Below are 10,613 nucleotides of genomic sequence, written 5' to 3' on the forward strand. Positions count from 1 at the left end.
GTCCGCCTCGTATGATGCACTATGACCAGGCTCGGCCCTGGATTCGGGTGTGGCTGACAACACTATAGCCACGCCCCGTCTTGTCATTATAGTGTGGTGCAAACTTCGAGGGTGCTTGGGACCGCCTGCTAAGGGCCGACCTCTCTAGAGGCCGCCTGCTAGGAGTCGGCCCACTCTGAGGCCGCCTGCTGGACCTTGCCGCCTTCTAGCAACCGGCCGCTCGGATCAGCCAGCTGCTAGAACGCGGCGCGTCGGTCTTTGATTCTTGAGGGGCGCCGCCGACCTCGATGTCTTAAAATGCCATGGGGGGCTGATGAGGCTACCCGTGGCTAATTACTCCGATAGTAGTCCCCGAAGCTGGTGGGGCGCCGCGGCTGAAAGAGGTGAGGAGCCTCACCAGCTTCCTACTCTGAGTGCTTCATTGATCTTGCTTCGTCCGTCTTCTAGAATGCCGATTGCTAGGAGCCGGACGCGACCAGGCGAGCTGCCTGGTGGTTTTTGAAATGTCTTGGCAGGAGCTAGGTGGCGCGTCAGCCTGGCACCAATCTTGCCGCCAGCTAGCTGCACGCCACGTGTCGCCAGCCGTCCGGGCCACCTGCTAGCCCACGCGCGTGATGGGAAATCGCAGCAGGCCAGGGCCCATCACTACCGGGCCTCGGCATGCGCGTAGATCCATTGTGGACGAGGCAAACGGTTGGGATTCCGAGGCACGATTACTCCACGTCGTTATGGCGTGGTTAATGCGGGGTTAAGGGTCGTCGGCACAGTTAATCCCACGATCCCCACGCTCCGTCCCCTCGGCTTCGCAGCCCAGGGCTATAAGTAGGGGGAGGAGGGGGCGGCTCTGGCTTGCGCACCCTCCTCTCCCTTTGCTCACTCTTCCACTTCTCCCTTTCTTCCGCCGCCGCACTACCGCGCTACGCCGAAGTGCTGCCACAGCCCGTCGGCACCAACTCCAGCCTCTCCGCCGTGCCGTTGCTCCGCCAGCCTTGAGCTTCCATGGCGCGAGAGCGAGCCGACGACTAGGATGGCTCCAATGTCATTTAAGACCACATCTCCTTCCTCTGCAACACGCGACGGTTGCCCGGCGAGGGCTACATCCGGACTCGCGTCCCTCCGGCGAAGGAGATCTTGCCGGTGCCGGAGGAAGGTGAGTGCGTCATCTTCCGCTCGCATTTCCTCCGGGGCTTCGGCCTGCCGGCGAGTGGCTTTCTTCGTTCCTTTCTTTAGTTCTACAACCTTCAGCCGCACCACCTCACACCGAACATGGTGGTGCTGCTGTCGGCCTTCGTCACGCTGTGCGTGGGCTACCTCGGTGTTCTCCCCACTCTCGAGCTATGGGGAGAATTCTTCTACACCAAACTTGGCGTCTCCGCCAAGGATGAGCCAGCTTAGTGCGGCGCCTTTGTCACGGTACGGTGCCTAGGAGCTGGCAACCGTTTCCCGCCCATCGCCTTGACCCAGTCCGTCAAGCTCTGGCAGAAGTTGTACTTCTACATGAAGAACGTCAACCCGGCGCTGGACTTCGTCAACCTGCCGGCCTATGAAGCTGGCTCGCCAGCCGAGCCGCGCACCAACTGGACCTTCAAGCCGAAGCACCTGTCGGCTGCCTCCACCGCCGCCATCACCCGGTTCTAGGAGATGATGGAATCGGAGGGCCTCAAGGCCTCCGATCTGCTGACCGCCTTCGTGGAGCGTCGGGTTCTCCCTCTTTAAGGCCGGCCTCATTTGATCAGCCAGATGAGCGGGCGTCAAGACCCGTGCCGGCTGAGCACCAAGGAGATGTCGGCCACGAAGGTGGTCCGCCTGGTGAACGAGATCACGAACCTCAAACTCTCAGAGTCAGAGTGGAGGTTCGGCAAGTGGTCTTATACCCGCGCACACCCGCCGCCTGCTGTAAGTTTTCCGACTCTTGTTCTCTCCTTTGTCCGCCGTGTACTTCTTCGCCGACTGACCAGTCGGCCATGTTGCAGCTTCTTACAACCCAGCCGGCCGCCGGCGTCCTGACACAGGGCCGGTAGTTCCCGTCGGACCGGTCGGTGAGTGATGTGGACGACCCTGATCTGGGGGCGGCCGCCATGGAGGCAGATGATGCCACGGGTGGTGGCGACGGAGCAGGCGACTCTGGAGGAGGAGGCGGCAGTCTCGAGGACTGGCCGGACGACGACGAGGAGGAGCACGTGCCGCGCCGCCCGCCAGTTGCCAACAAGGCGGGGGCGAGCTCCTCAGTGGCGTCGCCCGCACCAGGCGGTGCACCGAAGTGTCGGGCAGGCGCACAGCTGCAAGGCGGCCGGTCGAAGAAGCCCAACTGCTCGGCCGCAGCGACCAGGTGGGAGGAGGCCGCCGCGAAGGCAGCCCGGTTCTAGAGGGCCCCGAAGCAGCCGCCAACAGTGTCCTCGTAAGAGCACATCTTTCCCTGTGCCTTCCTTTGTTTTTTCTGTGTTTTTTTCTTGCAAACCTTCCTGAGTTTGCCTTGCCATGCGTGGACGGAGCCCCACTCTCCCTTGAGCGGCCGGCTTCCGCCTCCATCGTTGGGGGGATGGAGGGATCTTCCAACACCCGCCGCATCGACCCGCTCGCCAACCTCCAGGAGGCGACGGAGAAGAACGCGTGGAAGGTGCACAAGGAGAAGGAGAGGGCGGAGCAGGTGAAGCCAGACACCGCCAAGGTGGCGCAGGAGGAGGCAGATGCAGCGGCCATGGCCCAGGCCGATGCCATTGAGGGAGTCCTGGACTAAGGGGTCCTCGGGCGCCCAGCCTGTTGGACATGGGCCGGACTGATGGGCTATGAAGATACAAGACCGAAGACTCTCACTCGTGTCCGGATGGGACTCTCCTTGGCGTGGATGGCAAGCTTGGCATTCGGATATGAAGATTCCTTTCTATGTAACCGACTTTGTACAACCCTAGTCCCCTCCGGTGTCTATATAAACCGGACGGTTTAGTCCGTAGAGACAATCATAATCACATAGGCTAGACTTCTAGGGGTTTAGCCATTACTATATCGTGGTAGATCAACTCTTGTGATACTCATATTCATCAAGATCAATCAAGCAGGAAGTAGGGTATTACCTCCATCGAGAGGGCCCGAACCTGGGTAAACATTGTGTCCCCTGTCTCCTGTTACCATCAACCTCAGACGCACAGTTCGGGACCCCCTACCCGAGATCCGCAGGTTTTGACACCGACATTGGTGCTTTCATTGAGAGTTCTGATGTGCCGTCATCACAAGGTTCGATGGCTCCATCCATCATCTACAACAATGCTGCCCGAGGGGATGTCTTTCTCCCTGGCCAGATCTTCGTGTTCGGCGGCTTCGCACTGTGGGCCAACTCGCTTGGCCATCTAGAGCAGATCGATAGCTACGCCCCTGGCCGTCAGGTCAGGTTTGAAAGCATGAAATACATTGCTGATATGCGTGGAGACTTGATGTTCGACGGATTTGACCCCATGGCAGCTGCTCCCTACCATCGAGATGAACATGACCTAGATCTGTCATCGGACTATACCCAGGAGATTGCGCCTGTAAGTTCTCTGGCCCTAGACCCGGAGTAGCTTGCGCCATCCGAAGACGGGGGGCTTGACCCCGCCATAGAAGCCGCAGACTCAGTGGTGTTGGAGCTGCACACACACCCAACCTCGAGCGGGATCTGCGTCATCTGACCCCCGGATTCATCTCCGGTCACTAGCTCCGAACTATGCGCATCTGCGTCTGCGGAGCCTTACCCGACGCCGATCGTCAAATTCAGTTCCGTGGACATCTTCCGGCACTCACCTTTAGGCGATGTGCTAAACTCATTAAATACCCTCTCTTTAGCAGGGGACTCACAGCCGAATTATATCTAGTTTGAACTGGGAGCTGATGACGGGGAATTTTGCTTCCCACCCACCTCCCACATAATAGCCACTATCGAAGATCTAACTGACATGCTCGACTACGACTTCGGAGACATCGACGGTATGGACGACGATGCTGAAGAGGAGCAGGCCCAAAACCCGCCATTTACCGGGCGTTGGACGGCCACCTCCTCCCACGATGTATACATGGTGGATACACCCAAGGAAGTTAACGGCGATGACAAAGAAGACCAAGTGGAAAATAAACCCCCTGCGATAGAGCCAAAGCGCCGACGACAGCGGCGCCGCTCTAAGTCACGCCATGAAAAATACAGCAATACCGGCACAGGAGAAAACAATACTCTAGACGATGCCAGAGACAATGAAGACCCCGCTGTAACACCCACAATGCGGCTATATCTCCCACGTGTCGAGGCACGACTTAGAGGCATAGCCGCATGGTAGGCTTGTCGCAAGAGGGGTAATCTTCACACATCCCATGTACTGAATAAGAAAGGGATAAAGAGTTGGCTTACAATCGCTACTTCACACAATGCATAATTAGTTCATACATCATCCAGAATACAATCAAGGTCCGACTGTGGAACCAAAATAAAATAAGAAAACCCCAAATGCTAGATCCCCGGTCGTCGCAACTAGGCTCCACTATTGATCAACCGGAAAAGACAAAAACAATGAACAAGATCTTCATCGAGGTCCCTCTTGAGCTCGGTTGCATCACCTGCACCCGTATCATCGGCACCTGCAACTTTTTGGAAGTATCGTGAGTCACGAGGACTCAGCAATCTCACACCCGCGAGATCAAGACTATTTAAGCTTATGGGTAGGAAAGGGGTAATGAGGTGGAGCTGCGGCAAGCACTAAGCATATATGGTGGCTAACACATGCAAATAAGAGCGAGAAGAGAAGCCATGCACGGTCGTGAACTAGAAGTGATCAAGAAGTGATCCTGAAACTACTTATGTTCAAGCATAACACAAGAACCGTGTTCACTTCCCGGACTCCGCCGGAAAGAGACCATCACGGCTACACACGCAGTTGATTCATTTTAATTAAGTTAAGTGTCAAGTTCTCTACAACCGGATATTAACAAATTCCCATCTGCCCATAACCGCATGCACGACTTTCGAAGGTTCAAAACCCTGCAGGGGTGTCCCAACTTAGCCCATCACAAGCTCTCACAGTCAACAAAGGATATTCCTTCTCCCGAGAAGACCCGATCAGTCTCGGAATCCCGGTTACAAGACATTTCGACAATGTTAAAATAAGACCAGCAAAGCCACCCGATGTGCCGACAAATCCCGATAGGAGTCACACGTATCTCGTTCTCAGGGCACACCGGATGGGCAAGACATCGGGTTGGCATAGACCCTGGTTGCCCAGGGGGTGCCGGACATCGCCCAGTTTGGACCAACACTCGAAGGAGCATTGGCCTGAGGGTTTAAAATAAAGATGACCCTTGAGTTTGCAGAACCCATGGAAAATAAGGCTTAGGTGGCAAATGTTAAAACCAAGGTTGGGCCTTGCTGGAGGAGTTTTATTCAAAGCAAACTGTCGAGGGGTTCCCATAACACCCAACCGCGTAAGGAACGCAAAATCAAGGAACATAACACTGGTATGACGGAAACTAGGGCGGCAAGAGTGGAACAAAACACCAGGCATAAGGCCAAGCCTTCCACCCTTTACCAAGTATATAGGTGCATTAAAGTAAATAAGATATAATAATGATATCCCAACAATATCCATGTTCCAACATGGAACAAACTTCATCTTCACCTGCAACTAGCAACGCTATAAGAAGGGCTGAGCAAAAGCGGTAACATAGGCAAACAACGGTTTGCTAGGAAAGGTGGGTTAGAGGCTTGACATGGCAATATGGGAGGCATGATATAGCAAGTGGTAGGTATCGCGGCATAGCAAAAGAGCAAACAACTAGCAAGCAAAGATAGAAGTGATTTTGAGGGTATGGTCATCTTGCCTGAGATCCCGTAAGGAAGAAGAACGAGTCCATGAAGAAGACAAATGGACGTAGTCGAACGAATCCTCACAACTCCGGACCGAAACCGAAGCTAACGAGAGAAGCAAACCGGAAAGAAGCAAGCAACATAGTAAACAACCATCACATCAACATGGCATGATGCACAACCAAGTATGATGCATGTCCGGTTTAATGAAGCATGGCATGGCAAAGTGCAACAAACAACACTACAAATTAAGTGGAGCTCAATATGCAATGAGTTGCATATTGACGAAACACCACATCAATTATTTAGTTCTCTCCTGTTTATGTACCTAACAATTTTAAATGTTGTTAAACATGGCAAGAGGTGAAACATGAGTAAAATACACAGTTAGGCATTTTAAATGAGGCCGGAAACATCAAACAACAATTCTGGTAAATCCTCATGTGCATTTAGCAATTTAATGCGAACAACAATTTTAACCATTTTAAATGTTGATATCATGATGTGAATGACATGCGCAAGTTTATGCAAGTTTTATGGAAATGTTGACATGATAAGATATGAGGCATTTGTCGCCATGGCGGAAGGAAAAAGGGGTGCCACAGCGGCGAAACGGAAATGTTACCATGGCAACATTCTGGTGATCCGGCAACTCAAATGAGATGCTGGTGCAAAGGAACAAGTGTGGGTGCGCGAAACGTGCAAGAGTGACGGGGAGTGATCTCGGATACCGGGTGTCCCACATGTCAGTGGCAAGGCAAAAGAGGGGCAACGTGCACCGACACTTTGGACTCGAGGCAAACAAGGGTGCATCTCATACAACATGCATTCATTCGTTCACGGGCGTTGTCTTGGGGTTATACCTTCAAAGCGTGCAAAAGGGAGGGTTCGAGTTCGTCGAGGGAAGTAGAGGAAGTAGTTGTTCCGCGATGATTGTAGAAGTAGTGGTACTATCGGTCCTCGCCGGTAGTGGTACACGTTCACGAAGTAGTCGTACACGTCGTCGGTAGTTTGTTCACTCAACAACCTTCAATGACGGTAGTTGTTCTTGGCATCGGGCGTCAAGGTACTTGTCGTTCTTAGCGATTCCGAAGATGGCGGTAGTGGTACATGTTACGTAGATGTTCAGGGTCGTCATCGTTAGTAGTCAATGTAGTTGAACTTGACGAAACCCTCGGCGATAGTAGTAGTGGATGTCATCGGTATCGTGGTACTTGGCGATATCCGTGCGTAGAGGTACTTTGCAGTTTCGACGACGGTCATACACGTTTTCGTAGATGTTCGAGCCATTGGTAGCGGTACTTGGTGAATCCCGAAACGGTCTTGGCGTCTTCGCGTGTAGGGCTACTTGGCGTTTCCGTGTGGCACTTGTCGATTTCGGAGACGGCGGAAGACGAACTTGGCGGTCCTCATTGACCTGGTACTTGGCGTCATTCCCTGTTCGATGACCCTTGGACATGGTGTTAACAACAACAGGGGCGCGATGCAGGGACTCAACGTGTTCAACGTGTACGGGCGACGCCTTGCTGGACTTGGTGCGGTCGCGAACAGGGCTGGAGGCGGCTAGCTGCGGGATGTAGGGCACGATGGTTGGGGTGAGGTGTGCCTGCCGGATCCTGTCCAGATCAAGATATGAGGCGGCCCTAGCAGCGACGACGAAGCAAAGGAGGCGGACGACGATGTCCCACGACAGCGCGTCGCACTGGACGTCCGTAGCGGTGGCTCCCGCGAGGCTGTGACGACGTGGAAGGGCACAGGGGCCCACGCTCCCTTGCGACGGGGTGGACACAAATGAGAAGGAGGACGCGACGGAGATGTGCTGGGCCTCGGTTGCTCGTGGAGGACGGCGCGGCTGGCCGGTGATGAAGGAGAAACAAGGGCGCCGAACCGCAGCAGCGGCTGCCGGAGACTGAGAGCACAACGGCGGCAGACCAGCTCAAGGAGGAGATGGGCTCGCTGGCCAGAACGACGGCACGACGATAGAGGAAGGGCGGTCGCCCGTGACGCTGTTGGCGCAGCACTGCTGGAGGCGCGGGCACCATGGCGGAGAGGCTACGTGGCTCCGGTGGTTGAGGCCAAACGGAGGAAGCGTTTGCAGGGAGTCGCGCACCGGGAGGAGGCTTGAGGGGATCGGGCACGAGGTTGGTTCGGGCGCGGGCACGATGTGGCTGCGGGCATGGGAGATCGAGAGGGAAGAGGGGTCGAGCGGATGGTGATGGGGATCGGGCTGCGTGCGTGTGCCTCTGGCGGCGCAGGAGGAGAACGAAGGGAGAGGGAGAGATGGGATCGGGCAGGGAGAGGGTTAGGTTTAGGATTAGGTGGGCCTTGGGCAGGGAAGGCTGGCGGCTGGGCCTTGGAGGCTGCGGGAGGCCTAGGGGAGGTTTGGGCCGGCGCAGGAGGTAGGTAGGCCCAACTGAGCTGGCTTCTCTCCTCTCTCTCTCTTTCTCATTTTTTTTATTTGCCAAAAACAGCAAATAGCAAAGAAAGAAATAAGAGAAAGAAACGGTTGGAGAAGGAATTTGGGCACGGGGACAATTTTCATGGACTCGTAAAAATGTGCTCGTTTCGAGAAAATAGAAAAGACCAAGATTGAAAGATGTAAATTCAAACTCATTTGAATTGGGTTTGAACTAGGATGAGGTTTTAGGATTATACAAAAATGTTGACAATTATGGTAGAGCTCCGGAAAATGGTAAAAGAATTATTGGCAAGGCTAGAGAGTCAAAACTTGAAGAAGAAAAGGCCAAGGGATTTAATATGCAAGTGTGTTTGCAGTTAATTCCAAACTAATGGAATATTTTATAATAGCTCCCTAAATATCGGGAGGATATGTTATAAAGAGAACTCACCATGTGAATTCCCTCGATTTAAATGGATCAAAATCCATGCCATTTATTTAGTTGAGTTAAAATAAATGACATGATGGCATGATGACATGAGGCAATACACATGATGCAAAGATGTAAGCAACAGACAAAACAAATCACCCGACGAAACTCGGAAAACCAAGGAAGGCATCTGAAGATCCGGTCTTGGGGCGTCACAACACTCCACCACTACGAGAGGATCTCGTCTCGAGATCTAGGATGGCGCCGGAGAGAAAGCGGAAGAGGAAGAGGTAAAACAAAGTTGCTTCTTTGACAATTGAATAAAACCAAAGAACCTTGAGAGGTTGAAAACTCGAAAGAAAGAATACAACGGAGATGAATGAAGTTGAAAACACTCCGTTAGAAAAGAGGAACAAGGAACATTACTAGAACCTTGTAGGTTGGAAGACATAAGAAAAAGGGTTGCAATGGACAAGAAGTACATGCAAGAACTCCGGTAGAAACGAGATGTACAAGGAACGATAAAGATTAATTACAACAGCACTCCGGTTGGAAATGGAAGGCATATAATATGAACTTGACAAGATGAGAGGATACTTGATGAAATCAACAACACACTGCCTCTGGAACAATTGAAAGAATGGCACAAGGGGTAGGAAAGATCTCAGACAGCACTCCGGTTGAGAAGGGAAGCAAAACTTGATAAGATGAGAGAACTTGAATGGAGGACACGACACTCCCGTTGAATGGATAAGCAAAGGAAAGAACATGATCTTAGACAAAAATGGGACGATGGATCGAAGTGAGCAACATCACAATGACTCTGGAAGAAAGAATAGGAGATAGATCATTGGAATAACCAAATGGAGAAGAAAATGCCAGCTTCTGCCACAACTGAGCTTGGGAAAGCACCCTTCCAAGAAGGTTATACGGAGTTGTTGGAAAACCGTCAACGAAACGAATAAGCTTGTAGTGGGATTATGGAAAACATCTCAAAATTATGAGGTGAAATTCTGCCACTAACGGAAACAATAGATTGGATTGATATGAACAAGGAGACGAGAAACTTATATCACCGGGAGGATAAATGAAGAACTTGGGTCCTTTATGAGCACCATAATAGCAACAATCCTTAGGGAATGTTTTAGGTGAAATATATTGTCACTTTCGGATTTTGGGTTCCGGCAGACCCTTGAGGTTCGAACACTGGGGTGCGCGCGGAGATCTCTCCCCTACCGATCTACGTCTGATCTCCTTGCGTGATTTGAGCTGGAAACAACGAACAATACAAGAGACACAAGGTTTATACTGGTTCGGGCCACCGTTGCGGTGTAATACCCTACCCCAGTGTGTGGTGTGGTGGATTGCCTCAGGGGCTGATGATGAACAGTACAAGGGAAGAACAGCCTCGCGAGAAGTGTTCTTGAGCTGGTGCGATGAACTGCTAGGGTGAGTTCAGTCGCCTCTCTCTCTCTCTCTCTGCTAGGGCTCTACCAGATTTCTAGATGTCCGATTGTCTCGATCTTTCCTGGGGTGTCTAGCTCTACTTATAGAGGCCCTGGGCCTCTCCCCAAATAATGAGCAGGAAGGGCGCCAACAATTGGCCATTTTGAAGGGGAACATCTAGTACAAGTTATCCTGACCAAAGGTGGTCTTCGGCTGCCAAAAGTACTGGTGATGACGCCATCTTGGGCTCCACGGTGACCTCCGTCCTGCCGCTCCGCTGGTCTTGGTCTCGTTGCACCGGAATGGCAACCTTTTCCCGATGCCTTGGCCTAGGCTTGCCCCTTTGCACCAAAGGGGAAACAAGGACACTGCGCAGGCCGGCGCCCGCCTGGTCTCGATCGTCATGGCTTGCGTCACGGGTTCCTTGCGAGGTACCCCTGCCTTGATCTCTCCGCCTCCTCGTGAGCCTTCCTGATGAGGCTGCCTCAGAGGAAGCTCTCTGTCGTCCGCCCCGCGAG

Source organism: Triticum urartu, chromosome 7A, assembly GCF_056163025.1.
Source record: "Triticum urartu cultivar PI428250 chromosome 7A, HENAU_Tu73, whole genome shotgun sequence".
Lineage (NCBI taxonomy): Eukaryota > Viridiplantae > Streptophyta > Magnoliopsida > Poales > Poaceae > Triticum > Triticum urartu.